The sequence below is a fragment of the Musa acuminata genome, chromosome BXJ3-1 (genome assembly GCF_036884655.1).
Source record: "Musa acuminata AAA Group cultivar baxijiao chromosome BXJ3-1, Cavendish_Baxijiao_AAA, whole genome shotgun sequence".
Lineage (NCBI taxonomy): Eukaryota > Viridiplantae > Streptophyta > Magnoliopsida > Zingiberales > Musaceae > Musa > Musa acuminata.
This window is the reverse complement of record NC_088349.1, coordinates 275,727-303,668: the sequence shown is the minus strand read 5'-3', so window position 1 is coordinate 303,668 and position 27,942 is coordinate 275,727. Positions and strand designations below refer to the sequence as shown.

At 37.9% G+C, this 27,942-nt stretch overlaps 5 long non-coding RNA genes across 13 annotated transcripts; 2 read left to right on the top strand and 3 right to left on the bottom strand.

Moving 5' to 3' along the window:
- Nucleotides 1-5,417: 5,417 nt before the first annotated feature.
- Nucleotides 5,418-11,243, bottom strand: LOC135628431 (uncharacterized). Of its 4 annotated transcripts, none has more exons than XR_010492853.1 (5): nucleotides 10,204-11,243; nucleotides 9,119-9,386; nucleotides 8,854-8,991; nucleotides 8,094-8,275; nucleotides 5,418-6,414 (listed from the first exon to the last, which is right to left on the bottom strand). It is a non-coding gene; the product is annotated as an uncharacterized LOC135628431 (long non-coding RNA). The 4 variants fall into 4 exon arrangements; XR_010492849.1 differs by having other exon boundaries at nucleotides 5,418-6,373; XR_010492852.1 differs by having other exon boundaries at nucleotides 5,418-6,373; nucleotides 8,094-8,272.
- A 26-nt stretch (nucleotides 11,244-11,269) lies between these two features.
- Nucleotides 11,270-15,066, top strand: LOC135628432 (uncharacterized). Of its 2 annotated transcripts, none has more exons than XR_010492855.1 (4): nucleotides 11,270-11,805; nucleotides 11,933-12,070; nucleotides 12,641-12,830; nucleotides 14,550-15,066. It is a non-coding gene; the product is annotated as an uncharacterized LOC135628432 (long non-coding RNA). The 2 variants fall into 2 exon arrangements; XR_010492854.1 differs by having other exon boundaries at nucleotides 14,511-15,066.
- A 6,880-nt stretch (nucleotides 15,067-21,946) lies between these two features.
- Nucleotides 21,947-22,364, bottom strand: LOC135628776 (uncharacterized). Its single transcript, XR_010492978.1, has 2 exons — nucleotides 22,233-22,364; nucleotides 21,947-22,172 (listed from the first exon to the last, which is right to left on the bottom strand). It is a non-coding gene; the product is annotated as an uncharacterized LOC135628776 (long non-coding RNA).
- LOC135628775 (uncharacterized) lies at nucleotides 22,304-24,091 on the top strand. Of its 5 annotated transcripts, none has more exons than XR_010492974.1 (3): nucleotides 22,304-22,442; nucleotides 22,531-23,307; nucleotides 23,894-24,091. It is a non-coding gene; the product is annotated as an uncharacterized LOC135628775 (long non-coding RNA). The 5 variants fall into 5 exon arrangements; XR_010492975.1 differs by lacking the exon at nucleotides 23,894-24,091 and adding an exon at nucleotides 23,595-23,887 and having other exon boundaries at nucleotides 22,531-22,797; XR_010492973.1 differs by lacking the exon at nucleotides 23,894-24,091 and adding an exon at nucleotides 23,595-23,887.
- A 1,164-nt stretch (nucleotides 24,092-25,255) lies between these two features.
- LOC108951339 (uncharacterized) lies at nucleotides 25,256-27,940 on the bottom strand. The gene is made up of 2 exons (XR_010492979.1): nucleotides 27,173-27,940; nucleotides 25,256-25,487 (listed from the first exon to the last, which is right to left on the bottom strand). It is a non-coding gene; the product is annotated as an uncharacterized LOC108951339 (long non-coding RNA).
- Between the last annotated feature and the right edge of the window lie 2 nt (nucleotides 27,941-27,942).

Here is a 27,942-nt window from a genome sequence, read left to right as displayed (position 1 = left end):
CCCTCCTGCCGATCGTTGCCACTAAGATTCAACGGCTCGGTGCCGTAGACCGAAAGCGTGGCCAGGGAAGGAGGGGGTGTGCCGGCGATCCAGTTGGTGAGGTAGTCGACCACGAGTTCCTCCGTCGTGGGAAGGAACCCGTCCAATTTGGATGGTAAACCGATATGCGGAGACTTCCCTGCTACGGATAATTTGAATTATAATAATAAAAAATAGGTCCCAACCCATTTTGATATTAAATAATAATAATAATAATAATAATTCCTTTGCAAAAACCTGTGGGCATACAAATTTGTCCTTAGCAAAACCTGTGGGCATATAAATTATCCGTAGCAAAGATTTGCTTATAAATTTCACAACGTAGCATATTACAGCGATAGAAATGATAAATTTATTAATGCCATGCCAAGCAATAGCGTTGCCTCTTCGCCACTTTAAAGCTGCCTCTTCATTATTTTTATAAATTTTTTAATATAAATTAATTACTATAAATAATATATTACTTTATTATTAACTTTTATATTTGTATATTATACTTTTAAAAATAATTAAATTTAATTTCCTTAATCAGGTAGATAAGTTAGGAATTATACTAATCAATTAGATTATTAATTGATTTATTTCCTAATAAGTGATGTGATTTTTAGGAAGTAAATGATATGCATTCCATTTTTATATGTGAATCGTTATAAATAAATATTATATTTTTGTCTTTGTGTAAAAGTAAAATAAAAATTAAATTTAAAATAAAAATTAAATTATTACTTACCTTTTTAAGAAGATCTCATCTTCTCCTATAGGGGCTCCTTCTCTCTCACCCCACACCAAGCCTGAAAATGAGAGGATTGACAGGATTGACGAGAGAACTTCTCGATTAGATGATCTCGAGGAAAAGATAGTCAAGGAGAGGTAAGATCATTTCATTTCTAGTAAACAATGATTTATATTTTAAAATCTTGATATTGTGATTGATTTAATTATTAAAATTCTTATTTTTAGATTAATATAATAGTTTTAATTTATTTAATTAGATATATCTATGTTTTAAGAATTATGTATGAAATTTTTATGATTTAATTAGTTTTAAATTTAAGATCATGAATTTATTGGTAAGGCATGACACATCCCATGTGGCCAAGTATGATCCAGTCCATGTGATCATGTATATTCCAACCCATGTGTGGTAAGGTACGACCCAACCCATATTGCCAAGCATGACCCAGCCAATATGGCTAAGTACGATCCAACCTATGTGGTCATGTACCTCCCAACCCATGTGACAAGGTACGATCCAACCTATGTGGCCAGGTATGACTCAACCCATTTGGTAAGGTATAACCCAATCATATAGTCAAACATGTGCAAGCTCATATGACTAGGTACGACCCAGTCCATGTGGCCAGAACAACTCCAACTCAGGTGTCTAAGCTTGACCTAACCCACGAGCCAAGCATGACCTAGTTCAGTGGTAAGGCTCAGCCCAACTTATGAGTGAGGCTTATCCTAGTCTATGAAGTTAAGCCTACCCAACTATGCGATTGGCGTTGGACACATCGTCGCTCATCTATTTAGCCTATTGTACCTCAACTCAACCTATTACTTGAACAAGCATGTGCAACGCAAATGACTCATCCAAGACTCAGGTGGGTTGGTTTAGTTTGGGCTAGCACTATATGACATAATCCAATTTTCTTTTCCTTTATTGGTTTGAGCTCATCAATTAACTAAATCAAACATTGGTTAATGCGAGGTATTCCTGACGTGATGGAGAAGTCGTCTCTTGAAGTTAGAGGAACACATCTTGTACTCATAAATCATCCACCCGGAGTTCTTCCACCGGCCATCGTTGAATGAAATGAAGCCCTTTCATCTCACCACCATCTCGCGCCCGACAATGGACTTAGACAGGTTCTTGTTTTTTTTTAGAGTCCAAGAATCGATGCCGACCTTTCGATCCACGCGCGAGTCACCGTTGTTCTTGGGCTTGCGCTTTATAAAGAAATAGCCCTCATGCCAATCGCTGTCGAGAAGATTCCCCGGTTCAGTGCCGTAGAGTCCGTGAAGGCGATAGTGCAGCCAGGGAGGGGTGTGCTAGTGACCCAATGGGCGAGGTAGTCGACCACAAGTTCTTCCGCCATGGGAAGTAACCTGTAGCCTCTCGGAATGAGGTCGACAGGCTCCATGGATGACGGAAGACGATAGTTGTTTTTCGAAGAGGAGAGGAAATAAAGGAGAAGGGAGGAGAGGCGAGAAGACACTGAGTGAGAGTGAGAGTGGCAGAGGAGAGCGATACACGTATACGTATACAGAGGCAGGCAGTGGGTGGGTTTCGGATTCCATATTTCGGATTCCAAATTAATTAGATTAACTTGTATTATATATTTAATTAGAAATTAAGGTGCCTACATACATCTCTCAATCAATGTTAATGATCATACAACTTGTAACTTGCGGTATTGCTTCTCACTTAGATCATTGTCATATATATCATTATAGATCATATAGATCATTATCATTATCAAGGATATGCAACTTTTCAAAAGCAAATAACAAGTAAAATTGCACATAGCAATACGTGGAGACAACATTATGTGCCACTTAAATTGCAAATGCAACCTTTATTTTGAAATTAAATTGCAATGTCTGTTGTATTAGATCAATTGAATGGGAGGAGAAATGAGAATATCATATACTAATGTTTAGGAGTCGCTACTTAAGAAGCAATACGGCAGGTAAGTTGTATGATCACTAACATTGATTGAGAGATGTATCTAGGCACCTTAATTTCTAATTAAATATATAATATGAGTTAATCTAATTAATTTGGAATCCGGAATCTGTAATCCGAAACCCGCCCACTGCCTCTATATATGTATATGCGTATCGCCCTTCTCTTCCACTCTCACTCTCTCTTCTCGCCTCTCCTCCCTTCTCCTCCATTTCCTATCATCTTCAAGAAACAACCATCGTCTTCTGTCATCCATGGAGCTCGTCGACCTCATTCCGAGAGGCTACAAGTTCCTTCCCAAAACTCATGGTCGACTACCTTGCAACTGGGTCGTTGGCACACCCCTCCCTGGTTGCACTATCGCCTTCGCCGACGTCTACGGCACCGAGTCGTAGAATCTTCTCAGCAGCGATCGACAGGAGAGCTATTTCTTTACGGAGCGCAAGCCCAAGAACAATGGCGACTCGCGTGTGGATCAAAAGGTTGGCATCGATTCTTGGACTCTAAACAAAAAACAAGAACCCATCTAAGTCCATCGTCGACGGGTGCTCGATGGTGGTGGGATGAAAGAGCTTCCTTTCTTCAACGAGGACCGTTGGGAGAACTCGGGGCGGACGATGTACGAGTACGAGATGTGTTCCTCTGGTGTCGAGAGACGAATTCTCCGTCACGTCAGAAAGAGCTTGCATCAACCCATCTATGGCGACATGGAGGCTACGATGGAGATGGTCACCAGCGGCAGCAGTTTGGTTGGGCATAAGAGAAATATAGAGGAATCTTCTACACTCTCATCAGCAGCACCAAAGAAGCTGTGCCGGGGGTTGGTTGCACATTCCATCATAGCATTGCAGTCCGACGTCTCACCACCTCCGACCGCGGTGGTGCAATAGCCCTTATTGGCAGCAACATCACATCGGCGAAGCGGTGATGAATCAGCACTACTGCAGCGGTGAATCTACGAAGAGGTAGAGCCGCTGCACCATCGCAGCGGCAAAGAGGCAATGCGACGCGACGCCATCGTACGCTAGAAGAGCCCTAATCCGAAATGAACTGGGATCCACCCCCTTTTTATTTATTTATTATTTTAATTTGGACAGCCCGAAAAGGGGCGGTTTGTGTATCGATCTATGCCTGCCTACATGTACTACACAAACTATACCATTTTGGGCGGTACAACAATCGTTGATGTCTGTAATCATACCTCATTATAAGATCCTAATTAATGCTTTAAATTATTATTATTTTAAAAAAAATTCATATTTTGCAAGGCTAATATTAATTATTAAAAGACAGCAAAAGCTATAGAAAGGACTCATCGATGCATGGATGATAGAACATATCAAAAAGTGCAAGGACGATGAATATCATAATAGTCATGAGACGGAAATATCAGATGATATTAATAGAAATCAACACTAGAAAAGTTTAGTGAGAGCTCTAACAGCACCAAGAGCTGAGTTCCAGAATCAAGGATAGCCGAAAACAAAAACTTGTTTCTTCATAAATCAAAAGACATCTCCATATCAAGAAAAAATTAAACGTAAAGAAATATGTTTCAAAAGGAAAACAATCGAGTTTATATATCTTATTTTACAAAATCATTTTTTAGCATACGAATGAGAAATATGTTTCAAAAGAAAATAAGCACCATTTAGGACATCTTTTCCATTTTACGGCTTTGGTTAGAGACAGGAAACTTTAATTTCATATATACACCACACTCGAGCTCCCAGATAACACATCATACATAAGTAAGACAAGAAGATCTAAAAGCTGAATTATCTATCAAATTATTTTGTATAGGATGATAACCATAAGAGAATCAAATATTGTAGCCTTCTTGGCTTTGTCTTTGGCTGACTTCATAAAGTCAAATAAATGTAAGTCTTTCATAGCACAAGTTTTATTCTATATGTTGCTTTTTCCTTGAGATTCATACTGAAATTACTCATGCTAAATTTTTGGATTGCCATATTTATAGTGTTTTTGGTATTGATCAGATTAATGGTACAGTATGCCAAATCTTTTAACTCTTTTAACTCAAGGAATTACTAACAATATACAGCAGAAATTGACAACATGTACATAAGGGAACGTAAAACAAAGTAACTAAAAATAAATGGCCTAAATAGTATTAATGGAGATACTATGAAATGGTCAATTTCTGCTTTGTGCACAACTAAAAACATGTACATAACCAAGAAGTGGTCGTTGACTGATTTGTGCTAATAATTCTGAATTCTTTATACCTTCCGCAGCAATAATCATAAATAAGGAAAATCTTAAACCAAAACTTTGCAATATTATGGTAAATAAGCGAAGTCTCTAGGCAGCAGTACTGTAGTACCGAATGAGTTCCAGCAAGATCTACAGTGTACACTTTGGTGAGCTTAATGCATAAGTTAAACAGCACTTTAAATTCATGAAAGTGCACGAGAAAATTGACACCATATTCCAAACTAATCACTGACTGCAGAAGTTTAGCATAGCAGCTGAAAAGAATCGATAAATAAAAGAAACTGAGACTGTTCAATGTTGCGTTTATAGAAAAACATATCTTTTTCTTTTTTCTTTGAACTACTGGTATAGAAAATAAAGCCAATTTGCAAGTTCAAAGTTCTAATGCAGTGGAAAAACATCAACCTACAGCAGAGTTGTTGAGGATTCAAATACTACTACTTCAAAAACATTAAAAAAGAAAGCCTTTAAATTCCTCTCGAGAGAAAGAATCAAACCACTGGTTGTTTGCAGGACAAAACACAAATTTAAAACAAAGCACTTACATGAATTACAAAAACTGGGCACTTGACCTTTTAAATTTTATGAATGATCTGCTTCAAAGATAGACTAATGTAGCTAAAATTTCTAACAAATCCAAGAAGATGAGTAAAAAGATTGTAGTCAAAGCAAGAGGCGGACTTCATAAATGTGGAAGCAGAACGAGAAACTGACATGGCAAACCACACCAAGTCCTGAAGATATGGCACTGCGAAGCACTTCGCCAAATGCAATGCCAATGGATAGCCCGACCCTCAAACCACAAGCCAACACCAGCGCAGATATCACCATCTTCGTAATCGTCCAATACGCTATCCGGCAATCAAGCAGAAAGCAGATGGTCAATATCCTTTCTTCAAAAGATATGTCAATCTTTTTCCATGTAACAGAATATAAAAACTCTACATCCAATTCCTTATCCTCCAAGATATCCACAATAATGTTGGACATTGATCTATATAACCCTATCATCATTGTAAAGAATATTCAAGTGGATGTGTTTAAAGAACAAGTGATTGTCTTTGCCCGAATCAGTATTGTCCCTCTAAGTCTTGCCCAAGAATCACCATAGAGACATATCATCATAATACATTTCAAAATAGCAGTCCCTTGATACAGCATGTCTGAACTTTGCAACATCTTCTTTTGATAAGTTTTTCTCACAAAGAGACTTTAACAGCTTTTCCTCCAGAAAATTTAACTCATATGGAGCATCGACCCGATCACCATTTAGTACTTCCCCAAGAGCTTCTTTTCAGTAACACGATCTAAATAAGCAAAGTTAGTATTGCTAACAGACTTATGCAGCTTAGTAGTCAATGGAGCAGTAAGGGTAGTCGATGGAACAGTAAGGATAGTCAAAGGAACCTGGTGAGCAAAATGGCAAGTCATAGTCAGCATATGTCTCACTGCAGATGCAAAAGGGAAAGGACTGTCATATTTAAGAGACACTGAAATGTTAAGTAAATAATAAATATCCTAAAACAAGAGCATCACTAAGAAGGGTCAATGAGAGGATCAAAGGCAGCAGAATAATAGGACATGGTAATATTTAAGGCTATAAACAAGCAAGTTGAAAATAACCCTCATAATCCACAACAAGCAGCATAAACATAGACGTGAAAATGGTAAAGAACTAAAACCACTACAACATGGATTTTTTAAGACTTGACATGGTGTAAGGTCTAAAATCCCTGATCTTTTATAGATTTTGGTTTGCTATAAAAGAAATATTGACAAATCAAGATAAAACAATGGTAAAGGATTGGAAACACTACCCTTTGATGTGAACCAAACTTAGGAATCCCCCATTTATGGGAGAGATCAGAGATTATATTTAAAAACAACTATCAGGTAAAGGATCATGCATCTTGGATCAGAGATTATATTTAAAAACAACTATCAGGAAATCAACATAAATTTATCTAATGGTAAAGGATCATGCATCTTGGATGGATAATCTGTTTTGCATCTTGTTTTACATCTTATCATGCAACCTACTTGGTCAGTTCACATTGTAGAGCTTTTATGTAGAAGAGGAACTTTGATTTGTAAAACATATTATATTTTGAAGAGTTCGCTTGAGTTGAAGTTGCTCAATCCTAAACAGACTATAAATGACCTTCATTTTGTCTTCTAGTGCAATTTATTTATTAAACTATAAGAAATTGATCTAATGTTGTCGGTGCAGCTAAAACAAACTTATTACTAAAAATACTTACTATGTTGCATTGATATAATTGTTAGCTAAACACCAATTCCTGTTATTTTTATGTTGTGCTATATGTTGCTCTTTTGTTTGCATAATACTAACAGGTGACTTCGGGGATCGGAATGTGTTTTGATGCTTATTTATCAAGATATAGCTACAAAATATATTTCTTTTCATCACTAATTGTGCCTTTAACAACAAAATATATTTCATCTCCAATATGGATTGTAGCAACAAGAACTTGTATTGCTAAAACTCTTCAGCAAGAATTTTTATTTTTCAGTGAAAAGTTCTTTTCTCATTTAAAGGTTAATTTTATATAATTTTGAGGTATTTTAATCACCAAGATCTTATGCTTGTTTGACAGGAATCTAAATACTCATTCATTTATATGCTTTAGAGAAAAAAAGCCAATTTTCTTGATAGGAAAAAGTCAAAACTTTTTTTTTTTTGAATTAGGGAAGAGTGGAAATATATGGCCACAGGTTTTGCTAAGGACAATTTTTTCCCTAATTAGCTTCTGAAACAAGGCAAGTTTAATTGAAAGAAAATAACATTTATCAATAAATTTGCGTGAAAAAAAGAGATCACAAAATAAACTGCCTACTTTTATTTCTTTTGTGAAATGGAGACCACTTACTACAGGTTTTGCTAAATATATGCATGAAAAAGAGATCAATAAATCTGCATGAAAAAAAGAGATAACAAAATATATGGCCACAGGTTTTGCTAAGGACAATTTTTTCCCTAATTAGCTTCTGAAACAAGGCAAGTTTAATTGAAAGAAAATAATGTTTATCAATAAATCTGCATGAAAAAAAGATCACAAAATAAACTGCCTACTTTTATTTCTTTTGTGAAATGGAGACCACTTACTACGGTTTTTTGATGACTTCTCCACTAACTAGAATGTTTTGTTTTGCAGCCTTGCCGCCCTATTCTGTTGCTGATTTCTTGTTGATGAGTGCAGCTTGGATCCAGCCATCCTATTTCTCTGCTGATATCACTCTGCTCCATCTTGAAGTATTTGCTGTCTTTAAACACACTTGAAGTATCTGCTGTGAAGTTGTAATCAAAATTTCAAGTTTGAAAGTGTTTCAGAATCTTTATTTAGAGAAACTTCCATAAAATTATATTTCATTGTGGTTAGAGGTGATAGTCAAAACAACATAAATAAGAAGTTTCATGGATGTCAAATTAACGTTTCTCAGAGATCATTCTGCATCAATCCAGTCTGCTGAATGGAAGAATCTGATTACTTTAATCAACACTTATGCTACTCATATCTTATCTTTTAGAACCATTAGGGTCTTCAAAACAGAAATTAACATTTTTTAGATAATTTTTTAGTGCCATTTATCATGACTAACTCAATGGGCTAATTGTCTTATTAACTTGATGGATCCACTGTAGTAAAATCATCTGAATCCTTATAAACCAACGTTGATACTTAAACTCAAGTTATTTATAGTAGACTCATATAATCCTTATAAACCGATACAAGGCATTTCAAACATCTGACGTGTTTGAAAATGTGACATTACAAGTGATGAGATGTGGGGTTAATTCTTTGGTGAGGTCTTCCCAAAGTCATAAATCTTGAAATATATCAAATGTATACCAAGGTTTGACTTACTAGTCCGAGCCGGTTTGTCGACCGATCGGTGGCACAGCACATGCTGCCCTGTAGTGGTGCACCGACACATGATATGTAGCGTGAAGGGAAGCAGCAGCATGATGGCGGTGAAGCGGTGAAGAGGCAGTATTGCGGCGACTAATGGCGGTGAAGCGGTGAAGAGGCAGTATTGCAATGGCGAAGAGGCAACATCAAGTAAAGCTCCAAATCAGCCGTAAAATTCATGCATTTCGCTGACACAAGAGGCCGAACCAAAAATGCTCACCTTTGTTTCTGAGTCGAGCAAGACCGAACGGGGCGATGGGGTTCAAGGAAGATGAAGGCACTTTGTCTTCTCGCCCCTCGCCTCTCTGCTCCCTTCTCCTCGCCAACTAGGTCATCGGCACACCCTTCCCTGTCCACGCTGTCGCATTCGCTGACGTCTACAGGACCGAGTGAATCGTGGAATCTTCTTGGCAGCGATCGGCAGGAGGGATACTTCTTTGCGGACGGCTCGCGCGTGGATCGAAAGGAGGGATATTTTGTAGCTATATCTTGATAAATAAGCATAAAAAAACATCCTCGAAGTCATCTATTAGTATTATGCAACCAAAAGAGCAACATATAGCACAACATAAAAATAACAGGAATTGGTGTTTAGCTAACAATTATATCAATGCAACATAGTAAGTATTTTTAGTAATTGCACTAGAAGACAACATTAGATCAATTTCTTATAGTTTAATGAATAAATTGCACTAGAAGACAAAATGAAGGTCATTTATAGTCTATTTAGGATTGAGCAACTTTAACTCAAGTGAACTCTTCAAAATATAATATGTTTTACAAATCAAAATTCCTCTTCTACATAAAAGCTCTACAATGTGAATTGACCAAGTAGGTTGCATGATAAGATGTAAAACAAGATGCAAAACAGATTATCCATCCAAGATGCATCATCCTTTACCATTAGATAAATTTATGTTGATTTCCTGATAGTTGTTTTTAAATATAATCTCTGATCCAAGATGCATGATCCTTTACCATTAGATAAATTTATGTTGATTTCCTAATAGTTATTTTTAAATATAATCTCTGATCTCTCCCATAAATGGAGGATTCTTAACTTTGGTTCACATCAAAGGGTAGTGTTTCCAATCCTTTCCAAGATGATATCGTTGCTGTCGTTGCAATACGATAGGTTGTAAAATTTATAGGCAAATTTTTATTCTTGCGAATATCAAAGAGGCATACAAAGTAGATGAATATGTAGAACATATTTGCATGATAGTAGCATATAAAGTAGATGAATATGTAGAACATTATTTGCATGATAGTAGCATATAAAGTAGATGAATATGTAGAACATACTTGATAAAGTCCCTTGGAGTTGCAAATTACTTGGAGTTCCTCTTCGAGAAACAACCATCGATGTAGCCCATCGACAAGAGGCTACAGGTTCCTACCCACGGCGGAGGAACTCGTGGACGACTACCTCTGTAACTGGGTCGCCGACACACCCCTCCCTTCGTGGCCGCGTGGAATCTTCTTGGCAGCGATTGGAGGGATTCTTTCCGAAGCGCAAGCCCGAGAACAGTGACTGGCTCGCGCATGGATCAAAGGCCGGCACCGATTCTTTCAAAACGGTTGAGTTACGAATGGGTTATTCCACTCAAGAAGTCGGCGAGATCGTGGGTGGGGGCGAAAGAGCTGACTTAATTTCCTTTAACGACGGCCGGCCGGCGAAAGAGGGTGGACGATGGACGAGACGAGATGTGTTCTTCCAGCTTCGAGAGACGAGTTCTCTGAAGATCTTGCATCAGGCTATCTTCGACGGCACCACCATCAAAACAGTTGAGTCCACCTTATAGACCACCGTCAAAACAAATGTCAAATAAGCCGGAAGAACGCATATCGTATTCGTACATCGTCCACCCGGAGTTCTTCTGCCGGTAGTCGTTGAAGGAAAGGCTGCTCTTTCACCTCACCACCATCTCCCGCCCGGCGACGGTTTTGTTGACTAGTTCTTGCTTTTTGTCCGGAGTCTAAGAACCGGTGCCGGCCTTTCGATCCACGCGCGAGCCGTCCGCAAAGAAGTATCCCTCCTGCCCTGGCCGCGCTTTCGCCGTCGCCAACATCTACGGCACCGAGCGATCGGCAAGAGGGATCCGAGAATAGCGACGGCTCGCGCATGGATCGAAAGGCCGGAACCGGTTCAATCAAAACGGTTGAGTCCACGTTCAAAAAGCAAGAACTTGGGTCGAGTCCATCCCGGCAGCCCATCTCGGCCCGGAAGAACCGAGCCTCTTAGGTTTTTCAAACCCTATGGTTAGGTTCTTCCACTCCGTAAAAAAGCAAGAAATCGGCGAGAAAACCGTTGGGAGGTCGTGGGTGGGACGAAAGAGCTGACTTTCCTTTAACGACGGCCGGCGAAAGAGGGTGGAGGGTGGACGATGGACGAGATGAGATGTGTTCTTCCGGTTTCGAGAGACGAGTTCTATGAAGATCTTGCATCAGGCCATCTCCGACGGCACCACCATCAAAACAAATGTCAAATAAGTCGGAAGAACACATCTCATATTCGTACATCGTCCACCCAGAGTTCTTCTGCCGGTAGTCGTTGAAGGAAAGGCTGCTCTTTCACCTCACCACCATCTCGCGCCCGGCGACGGTTTTGTTGACTAGTTCTTGCTTTTTGTCCAGAGTCTAAGAACCGGTGCCGGCCTTTCGATCCACGCGCGAGCCGTCCGCAAAGAAGTATCCCTCCTGCCGATCGCTGCCAAGAAGATTCCACGGCTCGCTCGGTCCTGTAGACGACGTCAGCGAATGCGACAGCGTGGACAGGGAAGGGTGTGCCGATGACCTAGTTGGCGAGGAGAAGGGAGCAGAGAGGCGAGGGGCGAGAAGACAAAGTGCCTTCATCTTCCTTGAACCCCATCGCCCCGTTCGGTCTTGCTCGACTCAGAAACAAAGGTGAGCATTTTTGGTTCGGCCTCTTGTGTCAGCGAAATGCATGAATTTTACGGCTGATTTGGAGCTTTACTTGATGTTGCCTCTTCGCCGCTGCAATACTGCCTCTTCACCGCTTCACCGCCATTAGTCGCCGCAATACTGCCTCTTCACCGCTTCACCGCCATCATGCTGCTGCTTACCTTCACGCTACATATCATGTGTCGGTGCACCACTACAGGGCAGCATGTGCTGTGCCACCGATCGGTCGACAAACAGGCTCGGACTAGTAAGTCAAACCTTGGTATACATTTGATATATTTCAAGATTTATGACTTTGGGAAGACCTCACCAAAGAATTAACCCCACATCTCATCACTTGTAATGTCACATTTTCAAACACATCAGATGTTTGAAATGCCTTGTATCGGTTTATAAGGATTATATGAGTCTACTATAAATAACTTGAGTTTAAGTATCAACGTTGGTTTATAAGGATTCAGATGATTTTACTACAGTGGATCCATCAAGTTAATAAGACAATTAGCCCATTGAGTTAGTCATGATAAATGGCACTAAAAAATTATCTAAAAAATGTTAATTTCTGTTTTGAAGACCCTAATGGTTCTAAAAGATAAGATATGAGTAGCATAAGTGTTGATTAAAGTAATCAGATTCTTCCATTCAGCAGACTGGATTGATGCAGAATGATCTCTGAGAAACGTTAATTTGACATCCATGAAACTTCTTATTTATGTTGTTTTGACTATCACCTCTAACCACAATGAAATATAATTTTATGGAAGTTTCTCTAAATAAAGATTCTGAAACACTTTCAAACTTGAAATTTTGATTACAGCTTCACAGCAGATACTTCAAGTGTGTTTAAAGACAGCAAATACTTCAAGATGGAGCAGAGTGATATCAGCAGAGAAATAGGATGGCTGGATCCAAGCTGCACTCATCAACAAGAAATCAGCAACAGAATAGGGCGGCAAGGCTGCGAAACAAAACATTCTAGTTAGTGGAGAAGTCATCAAAAAACCGTAGTAAGTGGTCTCCATTTCACAAAAGAAATAAAAGTAGGCAGTTTATTTTGTGATCTTTTTTTCATGCAGATTTATTGATAAACATTATTTTCTTTCAATTAAACTTGCCTTGTTTCAGAAGCTAATTAGGGAAAAAATTGTCCTTAGCAAAACCTGTGGCCATATATTTTGTTATCTCTTTTTTTCATGCAGATTTATTGATCTCTTTTTCATGCATATATTTAGCAAAACCTGTAGTAAGTGGTCTCCATTTCACAAAAGAAATAAAAGTAGGCAGTTTATTTTGTGATCTCTTTTTTTCACGCAAATTTATTGATAAACGTTATTTTCTTTCAATTAAACTTGCCTTGTTTCAGAAGCTAATTAGGGAAAAAATTGTCCGTAGCAAAACCTGTGGCCATATATTTCCACTCTTCCCTAATTCAAAAAAAAAAAGTTTTGACTTTTTCCTATCAAGAAAATTGGCTTTTTTTCTCTAAAGCATATAAATGAATGAGTATTTAGATTCCTGTCAAACAAGCATAAGATCTTGGTGATTAAAATACCTCAAAATTATATAAAATTAACCTTTAAATGAGAAAAGAACTTTTCACTGAAAAATAAAAATTCTTGCTGAAGAGTTTTAGCAATACAAGTTCTTGTTGCTACAATCCATATTGGAGATGAAATATATTTTGTTGTTAAAGGCACAATTAGTGATGAAAAGAAATATATTTTGTAGCTATATCTTGATAAATAAGCATCAAAACACATTCCGATCCCCGAAGTCATCTGTTAGTATTATGCAAACAAAAGAGCAACATATAGCACAACATAAAAATAACAGGAATTGGTGTTTAGCTAACAATTATATCAATGCAACATAGTAAGTATTTTTAGTAATAAGTTTGTTTTAGCTGCACCGACAACATTAGATCAATTTCTTATAGTTTAATAAATAAATTGCACTAGAAGACAAAATGAAGGTCATTTATAGTCTGTTTAGGATTGAGCAACTTCAACTCAAGCGAACTCTTCAAAATATAATATGTTTTACAAATCAAAGTTCCTCTTCTACATAAAAGCTCTACAATGTGAACTGACCAAGTAGGTTGCATGATAAGATGTAAAACAAGATGCAAAACAGATTATCCATCCAAGATGCATGATCCTTTACCATTAGATAAATTTATGTTGATTTCCTGATAGTTGTTTTTAAATATAATCTCTGATCCAAGATGCATGATCCTTTACCTGATAGTTGTTTTTAAATATAATCTCTGATCTCTCCCATAAATGGGGGATTCCTAAGTTTGGTTCACATCAAAGGGTAGTGTTTCCAATCCTTTACCATTGTTTTATCTTGATTTGTCAATATTTCTTTTATAGCAAACCAAAATCTATAAAAGATCAGGGATTTTAGACCTTACACCATGTCAAGTCTTAAAAAATCCATGTTGTAGTGGTTTTAGTTCTTTATCATTTTGACATGACTATGTTTATGCTGCTTGTTGTGGATCGTGAGGGTTATTTTCAACTCGCTTGTTTATAGCCTTAAATATTACCATGTCCTATTATTCTGCTGCCTTTGATCCTCTCATTGACCCTTCTTAGCGATGCTCTTGTTTTAGGATATTTATTATTTACTTAACATTTCAGTTTCTCTTAAATATGACGGTCCTTTCCCTTTTGCATCTGCAGTGAGACATGCTGACTATGACTTGCCATTTTGCTCACCAGGTTCCTTTGACTATCCTTACTGTTCCATCGACTACCCTTACTGCTCCATTGACTACTAAGCTGCATAAGTCTGTTAGCAATACTAACTTTGCTTATTTAGATCGTGTTACTGAAAAGAAGCTCTTGGGGAAGTACTAAATGGTGATCGGGTCGATGCTCCATATGAGTTACATTTTCTGGAGGAAAAGCAGTTAAAGTCTCTTTGTGAGAAAAACTTATCAAAAGAAGATGTTGCAAAGTTCAGACATGCTGTATCAAGGGACTGCTACTTTGAAATGTATTATGATGATATGCCTCTATGGTGATTCTTGGGCAAGACTTAGAGGGACAATACTGATTCGGGCAAAGACAATCACTTGTTCTTTAAACACATCCACTTGAATATTCTTTACAATGATTATAGGGTTATATAGATCAATGTCCAACATTATTGTGGATATCTTGGAGGATAAGGAATTGGATGTAGAGTTTTTATATTCTGTTACATGGAAAAAGATTGACATATCTTTTGAAGAAAGGATATTGACCATCTGCTTTCTGCTTGATTGCCCGATAGCGTATTGGATGATTACGAAGATGGTGATATCTGCGCTGGTGTTGGCTTGTGGTTTGAGGGTCGGGCTATCCATTGGCATTGCATTTGGCGAAGTGCTTCGCAGTGCCATATCTTCAGGACTTGGTGTGGTTTGCCATGTCAGTTTCTCGTTCTGCTTCCACATTTATGAAGTCCGCCTCTTGCTTTGACTACAATCTTTTTACTCATCTTCTTGGATTTGTTAGAAAATTTAGCTACATTAGTCTATCTTTGAAGCAGATCAATCATAAAATTTAAAAGGTCAAGTGCCCAGTTTTTGTAATTCATGTAAGTGCTTTGTTTTAAATATGTGTTTTGTCCTGCAAACAACCAGTGGTTTGATTCTTTCTCTCGAGAGGAATTTAAAGGCTTTCTTTTTTAATGTTTTTGAAGTAGTAGTATTTGAATCCTCAACAACTGTGCTGTAGGTTGATGTTTTTCCACTGCATTAGAACTTTGAACTTGCAAATTGGCTTTATTTTCTATACCAGTAGTTCAAAGAAAAAAGAAAAAGATATGTTTTTCTATAAACGCAACATTGAACAGTCTCAGTTTCTTTTATTTATCGATTCTTTTCAGCTGCTATGCTAAACTTCTGCAGTCAGTGATTAGTTTGGAATATGGTGTCAATTTTCTCGTGCACTTTCATGAATTTAAAGTGCTGTTTAACTTATGCATTAAGCTCACCAAAGTGTACACTGTAGATCTTGCTGGAACTCATTCGGTACTACAGTACTGCTGCCTAGAGACTTCGCTTATTTACCATAATATTGCAAAGTTTTGGTTTAAGATTTTCCTTATTTATGATTATTGCTGCGGAAGGTATAAAGAATTCAGAATTATTAGCACAAATCAGTCAACGACCACTTCTTGGTTATGTACATGTTTTTAGTTGTGCACAAAGCAGAAATTGACCATTTCATAGTATCTCCATTAATACTATTTAGGCCATTTATTTTTAGTTACTTTGTTTTACGTTCCCTTATGTACATGTTGTCAATTTCTGCTGTATATTGTTAGTAATTCCTTGAGTTAAAAGAGTTAAAAGATTTGGCATACTGTACCATTAATCTGATCAATACCAAAAACACTATAAATATGGCAATCCAAAAATTTAGCATGAGTAATTTCAGTATGAATCTCAAGGAAAAAGCAATATATAGAATAAAACTTGTGCTATGAAAGACTTACATTTATTTGACTTTGTGAAGTCAGCCAAGAGGGCTACAATATTTGATTACGTTATGGTTATCATCTCATACAAAATAATTTGATAAGTGTGGTGTATATATATGAAATTAAAGCTTCCTGTCTCTAACTAAAGCCGTAAAATGGAAAAGGTGTCCTATGGTGCCTATTTCCTTTTGAAGCATATTTCTTGTTCGTATGCTAAAAAATAATTTTATAAAATAAGATATATAAACTTCATGGTTTTCTTTTGGAAACATATTTCTTTACGTTTAATTTTCTCTTGATATGGAGTCTCTTAAAGTTCAAGAGTGGATGGAAATATATCCATAGAGATATCTTTCAATTTATGAAGAAACAAGTCTTTGTTTTCGGCTCTCCTTGGTTCTGGAACTCAGCTCTTGGTGCTGTTAGAGTTCTCAATAAACTTTTCTAGTGCTGATTTCTGTTAATATCATCTTATACTTCTGTCTCATGACTATTATGATATTCATCATCCTTCTTGCACTTTTTGGTATGTTGTATCATCCATACATCGGGGAGTCCTTTTCATAGCTCTTGCTGTCTTTTAATATCATCCTTACAAAATATATATTTTTTTTAAATAATAATAATTTAAAGCATTAATTAGGATCTTATAGTGAGGTATGATTGCATTCATCAACGATTGTTGTGCCACCCAAAATGGTATAGTTTGATTATTGTACCGTCCAAAACGATGTAGTTTGGATAGTACATATAGGTAGGCATGGATCGATGCACAGACTGCCCCTTTTCGGGCTGTTCGAATTAAAATAATAAATAAATAAATAAAAAGGGGGTGGATCCCAGTTCATTTCGGATTAGGGCTCTTCTAGCGTACGATGGTGTCGCGTCGCATTACCTCTTTGCCGCTGCGATGGTGCAGCGGCGCTACCTCTTCGCAGTTTCGCCGCTGTAGTAGTGCGGATTCATCACCGCTTCGTCGATGTGATGTTGCTGCCAATAAGGGTTGTTGCACCAACGCGGTCGGAGGTGGTGAGATGTCGGACTGCAATGCTCCGATGGAATGTGCAACCAATCCCCGGCACAGCTTCTTCGGTGCTGCTGATGAGAGTGTAGAAGATTCCTCTCTATTTCTCTTATGCCCAACCAAACTGCTGTCGCTAGTGACCATCTCCGTCGCAGCCTCCATGTCGCCATAGATGGGTTGATGCGAGCACTTTCTGACGTGACGGAGAATTCGTCTCTCGAAGCCAGAGGAACACATCTCGTACTCGTACATCGTCCACCCAGAGTTCTCCCAACGGTCCTCGTTGAAGAAAGGAAGCTCTTTCATCCCACCACCATCGAGCACCCGTCGACAATGGACTTAGATGGGTTCTTGTTTTTTGTTTAGAGTCCAAGAATCGATGCTAACCTTTTGATCCACACGCGAGTCGTCGTTGTTCTTGGGCTTGCGCTCCGTAAAAAAATAGCTCTCCTGTCGATTGCTGCCGAGAAGATTCTACGACTCGGTACCGTAGATGTCGGCGAAGGCGATAGTGCAACCAGGGAGGGGTGTGCCAACGACCCAGTTGCAAGGTAGTCGACCATGAGTTCTGGGAAGGAACTTGTAGCCTCTCAGAATGAGGTCGACAGGCTCCATGGATGACAGAAGACGATGGTTGTTTCTCGAAGATGATAGGAAATGGAGAAGGGAGGAGAGGCGAGAAGAGAGAGTGAGAGTGGAAGAGGAGGGCGATACGCATATACATATATAGAGGCAGTGGACGGGTTTCGAATTACAGATTCCAGATTTCAAATTAATTAGATTAACTCATATGATATATTTAATTAGAAATTAAGGTGCCTAGATACATCTCTCAATCAATGTTAGTGATCATACAACTTACCTGCCGTATTGCTTCATAAGTAGCGACTCCAAAACATTAGTATATGATATTCTCATTTCTCCTCTCATTCAATTGATCTAATACAGCAGACATTGCAATTTAATTTCAAAATAAAGGTTGCATTTGCATGTGGTACATAATGTTGTCTCCACATATTGCTATGTGCAATTTTACTTGTTATTTGCTTTTGAAAAGTTGCATATCCTTGATAATGATAATGATCTATATGATCTATAATGATCTATATGATAATGATCTAAGTGAGAAGCAATACCGCAAGTTACAAGTTGTATGATCATTAACATTGATTGAGAGATGTATGTAGGCACCTTAATTTCTAATTAAATATATAATACAAGTTAATCTAATTAATTTGGAATCCGAAATATGGAATCCGAAACCCACCCACTGCCTGCCTCTGTATACGTATACGTGTATCGCTCTCCTCTCCCACTCTCACTCTCACTCAGTGTCTTCTCGCCTCTCCTCCCTTCTCCTTTATTTCCTCTCCTCTTCGAAAAACAACTATCGTCTTTCGTCATCCATGGAGCCTGTCGACCTCATTCCGAGAGGCTACAGGTTACTTCCCATGGTGGAAGAACTTGTGGTCGACTACCTCGCCCACTGGGTCGCTAGCACACCCCTCCCTGGCTGCACTATCGCCTTCATCGACTCTACGACACCGAGTCATGGAATCTTCTCGGCAGCGATCGACATGAGGGCTATTTCTTTATGAAGCGCAAGCCCAAGAACAACAGTGACTCGCGTGTGGATTGAAAGGTCGGCATCAATTGTTGGACTCTAAAAAAAAATAAGAACCTGTCTAAGTCCATTGTCGGCAGGCGCGAGATGGTGGTGGGATGAAAGAGCTTCATTTCCTTCAACAATGGCCGGTGGAAGAACTCAGGGTGGATGATTTATGAGTACGAGATGTGTTCCTCTGGCTTCAAGAGACGAATTCTCCATCACGTCAGGAAGACCTCGCATTAACCCATGTTTGATTTAGTCAATTGATGAGCTCAAACCAATAAATAAAAAGGAAATTGGATTATGTCATATAGTGCTAGCCCAAACTAAACCAACCCACCTGAGTCTTGGATGAGTCATTTTCGTTGCACATGCTTGTCCAAGTAATAGGTTGAGTTGAGGTACAACAGGCTAAATAGATGAGCGACGATGTGTCCAACGCCAATTGCATAGTTGGGTAGGCTTAACTTCATATACTAGGATAAGCCTCACTCATAAGTTGGGTTGAGCCTTACCACTGAACTGAGTCATGCTTGGCTCGTGGGTTAGGTCAAGCCTAGACACCTGAGTTCGAGTTGTTCTGGCCACATGGGCTTGGTCGTACCTAGCCATATGAGTTTGCACATGTTTGACCACATGATTGGGTTATACCTTGCCAAATGGGTTGAGTCATACCTGACCACATAGGTTGGATCGTATCTTGTCACATGAGTTGGGACGTACATGGCCACATAGGTTAGATCGTACTTAGCCATATTGGTTGGCTCATGCTTAGCAATATGGGTTGGGTCGTACCTTGCCACACATGGGTTGGAATATACATGGTCACATAGACCGGATCATACTTGGCCATATGGGATGGGTCATACTTGACCAATAAATTCATGATCTTAAATTTAAAACTAATTAAATCATAAAAATTCATACATAATTCTTAAAACATAGATATATCTAATTAAATAAATTAAAACTATTATATTAATCTAAAAATAAGAATTTTAATAATTAAATCAATATTAAAATTTACTTAAGCTTAAGAAATCAATATAAATCAAATAATCATTCTAACATCACAAATCAATTATCATTATTTATTAATTATAAAATTTCGAAATTAAAACATTATTATGCATCTAACAATCACAATATCAAGATTTTAAAATATAAATCAATGTTTATTAGAAAAGAAATGATCTTACCTCTCCTTGGCTATCTTTTCCTCGAGATCATCTCATTGAGAAGTTCTCTCGTCAATCCTCTCATTTTCAGGCTTGGTGTGGAGTGAGAGAGGAGGAACCCCCTTTATATAAGAGAAGATGAGATCTTCCCGTAAGTAATAATTTAATTTTTATTTTAAATTTAATTTTTATTTTACTTTTACACAAAGACAAAAATATAATATTTATTTATAACGATTCACATATAAAAATGGAATGCATATCATTTACTTCCTAAAAATCACATCACTTATTAGGAAATAAATCAATTAATAATATAATTGATTAGTATAATCAATTAGTATAACCTAACTTATCCATATGACTAAGAAAATCAAATATAATTATTTTTAAAACTATAATATACAAATATAAAAGTTAATAACAAAATAATATATTATTTATAGTAATTAATTTATGTTAAGAAAAAAATTATAAAAACGACAAAGAGGCAGCATTAAAGTGGCGAAGAGGCAACGCTACTGCTTGGCATGGGAGTAGAGCCCTAACCTTCGCTTTTTTTTTTTTTTAATTTAATGCTGAAATAAATTGTGACCCATTATTTTTTATTATTATAATTCAAACCATTCGAAACATATAGTCTTTGTATATCGGTCTATGCCACAAAATCCTCACCATAAGATCTTAATTAATGCTTCAATCTATTATTATCTTCTGTCATTTTCATGATTTTGATATAATTGAATAGTTTCTTCAAATCAAATTAATTAAGAAATATTTGAAGGGGTTTCATCTTTTTTATAGTTGACTGACGGCTTCTTGGAGAGGTTATATAGAGTGATCATTTACTGTTTTTCAAAGATGACTAGCAATAATAAACACGAAATTGAAAAAATATTAGAACAGTTAATCTCTGATACAAAACAAATTGCAAACTGGTTGATCGTTATAGATAATTTTAATTTTGCTTCAAGCGATCATATGTGAAAATAATTATGCTCATTTAACTTGTGCTAATAAATATTTATGATTAGGCAATCAAGCAGAAAGTAGATGGCTTGATATCATTTCGATCACTTCAATATGCTACGTTGTGAAATTTATAAGCAAATCTTTGCTAAGGACAAATTATATGCCCACAGGTTTTGCTAAGGACAAATTTATATGCCCACAGGTTTTGCTAAGGACAAATTTATATGCCCACAAGTTTTTGCAAAAGAATTATTATTATTATTGAAATGGATTGAGTTCTATTTTTTATTATTATAAATTCAGACTATCCGTAGCAGGGAAGTCTCCGCATATCGGTTTCCCATCCAACTTGGACGGGTTCCTTCCCACGACGGAGGAACTCGTGGTCGACTACCTCACCAACTGGATCGCCGGCACACTCCCTCCTTCCCTGGCCATGCTTTCGGTCTACGGCACCGAGCCGTTGAATCTTTTTGGCAACTATCGGCAGGGGGGATTCTTTGTGGAGCGCAAGTTCGAGAACAGCGATAGCTCGCGCATGGATCGAGAGGCCGGCACCGGTTCAATCAAAACGGTTGAGTCCACGTTCAAAAAGCAAGAACTTGGGTTGAGTCCGTCCCGGCAGCCCATCGCTGCCCAGGAAAAACCAAGCCTCTTAGGGTTTGAAAAAACCGTCGGCTGCCGCGAGATCGTGGGTGGGGCGAAAGAGCTAACTTTTCTTTAACGACGGCCGGCGAAAGAGGGTGGACGATGGACGAACATGAGATCTGTTCTTCGGCTTCGAGAGACACGAGGTCTATGAAGATCTTGCATCAGGCTATCTCCGACGGCACCACCATCAAAACAGTTGAGTCCACCTTATAAACCACCATCAAAACAAATGTCAAATAAGTCGGAAGAACACATCTCATATTCGTACATCGTCCACCCGGAGTTCTTCTGCCGGTAGTCGTTGAAGGAAAGGCTGCTCTTTCACCTCACCACCATCTCGCGCCTGGCGACGGTTTTGTTGACTAGTTCTTGCTTTTTGTCCAGAGTCTAAGAACCGATGTCGATCCACGCGCGAGCCGTCCGTAAATAAGTATCGCTCCTGCCGATAGCTGCCAAGAAGATTCCACGGCTCGGTCCTGTAGACGTCAGCGAAGGCGACAGCGTGGACAGTGAAGGGTGTGCCCCTGTAGCCTCTCGGAACAAGGTCGACGGGCTCCATGGACGACGGTTGTTTCTTGAAGAGGAGAAGAGAGGAAATGAACGAGGAAGAGGAGAAGGGAGCACAGAGGCGAGGGGCGAGAAGACAAAGTGCCTTCATCTTCTTTGAATCCCATCGCCCCGTTCGGTCTTACTCGACTCGGAAACAAAGGTGAGCATTTTTGGTTCGAAAGGTCTCTTCTGACAGCGAAATGCATGAATTTTACAGCTGATTTGGAGCTTTCCTTGTTGGATTTTAGGTTCGAGGATCTTGAAGATGGAGGTATCTGCGCTGGTGTTGGCTTGTGGCTTGAGGGTGGGAGCTGATGAAAGGTACAAGATTTGGTGTTGTATTGGCAATCCGTTGGCATTGCATTATGCTTCCGAGGCCAAGTGCTTCACAGTGCCGTCTTCAGCAGAGGGCTGGAGCTGATGGAACCAATAATAGGTCCCTGTATGTCATCAAGGTCGGACCTGTCCACAATGCCAAGTGATTTCTTTTCGATTCTTACCACACCATCGCTTTGGTAAGTCGAGTTTACTAAGAGTTTAGTTTAATGAGACAGTTAGTTAAATAATGTCTAAATGATTCTACTATAGTTGATCTATCAGTTAGTTAATGACACAGTTAATTAGTCGAGATAAATGGTACTAAAAATTGTTCAATAATGTTAATTTCAGTTTTGAAAATCCTAATGGTTCTAAACGATCAAATATGAGTCGCAAATGTGTTTATCAAAGAGATTCTTCAAAGTAGCAGTCTGGATTGATGCAGAATGATATTTGAGAAAGTTTCTTTGATGTCCATGCAACTTCTTATTAATGTTCTTCGTTGGGACTCTCACTACCAACCACAATGAATCATAATTATGTAGAAGTTTCTCTAAACTAAAGATCCGGAAGTACACTGTCAAGCTTGGGTAGCTTCTTAGCATATACTTCGAGACTGAGTAGCGATATTATCAGACAAATAGGATGGATGGATCACAGCAACACTCATCAATATGAAAAGAGGCAAAATCATCACAAAAACCATAGTAAGTGAACTCCATTTCTCAAAAGACACAAATGCAACCAATTTATTTTGCGATCTCATTTTTTATGCAGATTTACTGATTAAACTTATTTTCTTTCAATTTAATTTGCCCTTTTTGAGAACCTATTCTGGAAAAAGATTATCCTTTGCAAGACCTTTTGGCATATTTTCCCGCTCTTGATTTTATTTCTTGAGAGAAATGAATTTTTCCTTCCAAGCTAAGAATTTGGTTTTCTGCAGTCGATAATCTGGAGATATTACATCTTTTTTAATTGCATTCTTTTGCAGAGAACATAGTGCTGCAACACCCATATAGCCGAATACTTACAAGCAGACAGCTAGAGTGGCCCTCTGTGCATCTTCACTGTAGTGCCAGATTTATTTTGCTGGAGCATTGTTGGGAACTAGCTTATTAAGTAAATGTTTTTTTTTTCTTTAGATTATTAGTTATCAAATTCATCATGGCAATCAGAGTTCTGCATTCACTATCTCCCTCACCTCACAACATGGAACTTGTGGTTCGTTTTAACATTTCCTTCAGTGATGTACTTACATGTGATGACATGAATTTATGCATCTTCTTTCAGGTTGAGAGATCATTTGACTTATCCTGGGTTCGTAAATGTTTTTTTTTCTCGATTTGATTGAAAACATGTATATTTATTCTGTGGGTTATGGATGTATTTTAAAGATTTTCTGGTGACCTAGACCTAAAGTTGTCTGTCTTTGAGAAGTCACTTGTATGAATTCATGCCTTGTTAATTATTGAGGATCAAAATTTTCAATGGCCGAGTCTTTGAGAAGTCAGTTATATGATGTATATGCCAAAAGGATGTGTTGCTTGTGGAGTGTACTAAATTGCTGTGTGATAGAACATACAAGTAATGTTAAGTTCTACATGAGGTTCTCCGTTTTTAAGTTGTATAGTTCTACATGGAAATGTTAATGTTAAGTGCACTAAATTTCCATGTTCTACATGATAGAACATGACTTTGACACAATCATCATAAACTTTTTAAGTTGTATAGTTACCAGTAGTCATCTAAATTCTCCCCCAAAAGCATCATAAACTGACACACACTGCAGCTGAGGATGTACATCTTGCTACCAGCTTAGATAAGAACCTGCAGCTGTGTTCACTTTAGTTACTAAAGTGTATATGAACTGGTAAAAGTCCTATGTACTAATATTCATGAGCTAAATAAATCTTTGCATCTCCATTTCTTCATGAGAATCATTCTATCTGATAAGTACTTGTTGATTTATATACTGTATATACCTGTATTGTAAGACTGCACGAACGAACATATTGATGACTAACATTATTCCAATATATGACAGTTTAACAATACAAAATGAATCATCAACACCTAGCAGCATTTTCATGTGAGTTTCTCGATATGGGAATAGTCAATGACTACACCTAGCAGCATTTTTATTGGTCTATGCCTCACAATCCTCACCATAAGATCTTAATTAATGCTTCGAACTATTATTATCTTCTATCATTTTCATGATTTTGATATGATTGAATAGTTTCTTCAAAGCAAATTAATTAAGAAATATTTGAAGGGTTTTCATCTTTTTATAGTTGACTGATGGCTTCTTGGAGAGGCTATATAGAGTAGTCATTTACTGCTTTTTTCAAAGATGACTGACAATAATAAACATGAAATTGAAAAATACTAGTACAAGACCTCCATGTGCAAAACATTACATGTTAGGAATTGTTAATCTCTGATACAAAATAAAATGCAAACAGATTGATAGCTACAGACAATTTTAATTTTCCATCATCAGTTGACTTAGTTAATGCTTCGAGTTTCAGATGTGAAAATGATGATTATGCTCATTCAGCATGTGCTAATAAGTGTCTGCAACTAGGCAATCAAGCAGAAAGCAGATGGCTTGATATCATTGCTGTCACTGCAATATGATACTTTGTGAAATTTATTGGCAGAAAGAGCAAATTTTTACTCACATTCGATGTCCCAATATATGTGCCACACGAACAGCAAAGAGGCACAGACCGACAGTCCCCAGCATCATAAGGAAGGAAGAATCCATAGCAAATGCAAGTCATATGTTTGCATGAAGCCTGACATGTCTGATCTCGCGTGATAGTAGTATATGCAGTAGAAGAAGATGAATATGCCGGTGGAGCCTCTACATAGAACAGACCTGAAGACGATAATATGAGGTTTTCAGATCATGAAGAATGACTATTATGTCAAGATCAGATGGTCTTTATATTAAGCATGTTAAGGAAGATATGGGATAAATGAATGTAGAACTTTTTTCATTAGCAAATAACAAGTAAAATTGCACAGAGCAATATGTGGAAACAAAATAAATTATATACTGCAACCTTTATTTTGAAATTTTGTTTGAAAACTGATCCAGCATATTTGCAATCAGCAGGAAGCTAATACCAGATTTCTGCACCATTTATGACACCTTTTCAATGGAAAAACTACCACAAAAACTATGCGAATGTTATCTTTGACGTGGTTCAAACTCAGGAGTCTCCAATCTACAGGAGAGATCAGATATTATATTTAAAAACAACTATTAGCAAATCAACATAAAATTATCTAATGGCAAAGGATCGGAACCAATTACACAAAATTATTGGGAATATTGATAACGATCATTCTGACATTCACATTTTAACTTGTCAAATAAGAGGTATCAGTTCACACGAGGAATTACTGACAATCTATAACAGAAATTGGTAACATTATACATAAGGGAACATAGAAAAAAGTAACTAATAATAGCAGGCCTAAATGGAGAGACACAGTTAGAAGCTCAATGATCACTAACATTGATTGATAGACGTATGAGGATACATTAATGTTTCGCCACAGGAACCTATGAAAAGATCGACACCAATTCCAAAATGAATGCCTTCCCACTATGAAATGGCTACTCCAGTCCGTGGAAATTCTGGGGGCTGGATATGAGTCAGTAAGGCTACAAGAGGATCAATTGGATACCATCTTATTTCTGAAAAATAGAAGAGAGGTAGAAAAAGGAAACACAGAAAAGTGTAGTTTTAGTTCACATGCTAGCTATCTCCTTCCTGGAAGTGGTCATCGACTGATTTGGGCTAATCATTCTGAATGCTCGTACCTTAAGCAGCAAGAATCATAAATAAGGAAATCCTTAAACCAAAACTTTGGAACATGAAGATAAATAAGCAAAGTCTCTAGGCAGCAGCACTGTAATATCGAATGAGTTCCAGTAAGATCAACAATGTTCACTTTGTTGAGTGTAATGCGTCAGTTAAATGGCACTTTAAATTCATGAAAGTGCATGAAGAAATTGGCACCATATTCCAAATTAACCATTGAATGCACAAGTTTAGCATAGCAGCTGAAAAGAATCAACAAATAAAAGAAGCTGAGACTGTTCAATGTTAAGTTCATGGACAAACAGATATTCTTTTATTTTTATTTTTAATTTGAACTACTAGTATGGAAAATAAGGCCAATTTTCATGTTCAAAGTTCTAATGCAGTGGAAAAACATCAACCAAATTAAACCTACAGCGAGGTGTTGAGGATTCAAATACAAGTACATCACCGAAAGAAAGGAAAAAAAAAAAATAAGCTTCTAAATTCTTCCCAATAGAAAGAGTCAAGCCACTGGTTGTCTGCAGGGCTACAGGCATGGATTGAAGACAAAGCACTTTCATGAATTACAAAAACTGGGCACTTGACCTTTTAAATTTTATGATTGATCTGCTTCAAAGATAGACTAATGTAGCTAAATTTTCTAACAAATCCAAGAAGATGAGTAAAAAGATTGTAGTCAAAGCAAGAGGCGGACTTCATAAATGTGGAAGCAGAACGAGAAACTGACATGGCAAACCGCAAGAAGTCCTCAAGGCATAGCACTGTGAACTACTTCGCCTGGCAGTCTTGGCAAGCATGCTACCGAATGCAATGCCAATGGATTGCCAATGCAACACCAAATCTTGTACCTTCTATCAGCTCCCACCCAAAATCAGCGCAGATACCTCCGTCTTCAAGATCCTCCGTCTTGAAGACACACAAAGAAATGCATAGATTGTACACCACAAGCCAACACCAGAAGAACCAGCGCAGATACCTCCGTCTTCAAGATCCTCCGTCTTGAAGACACACAAAGAAATGCATAGATTGTACACCACAAGCCAACACCAGAAGAACCAGCGCAGATACCTCCGTCTTCAAGATCCTCCGTCTTGAAGACACACAAAGAAATGCATAGATTGTACACCACAAGCCAACACCAGAAGAACCAGCGCAGATACCTCCGTCTTCAAGATCCTCGAACCTAAAATCCATCAAGGAAAGCTCAAAATCAACCCTAAACCGAACCGGGCGATTGGCTCGCTGGATCTCGGAGATACATAGAAAGAAGCTGAAGGCATGTGCGAAAGATAATTTCAAATTAAATATATATAATTCGACACTAAAATATAATTAGTCTAATTAATTTGGGGCTTTCTAATCCAGAACAGGAAACACGCTTACATCTAACTTATCGGATTCGATTCAAGAATCCAGAACAGGAAACACTCTGTCCAACTCCGAGCGCCATTGCCTATATATATATATATATATATGGGCGAATCGCGCTCCTCTCCC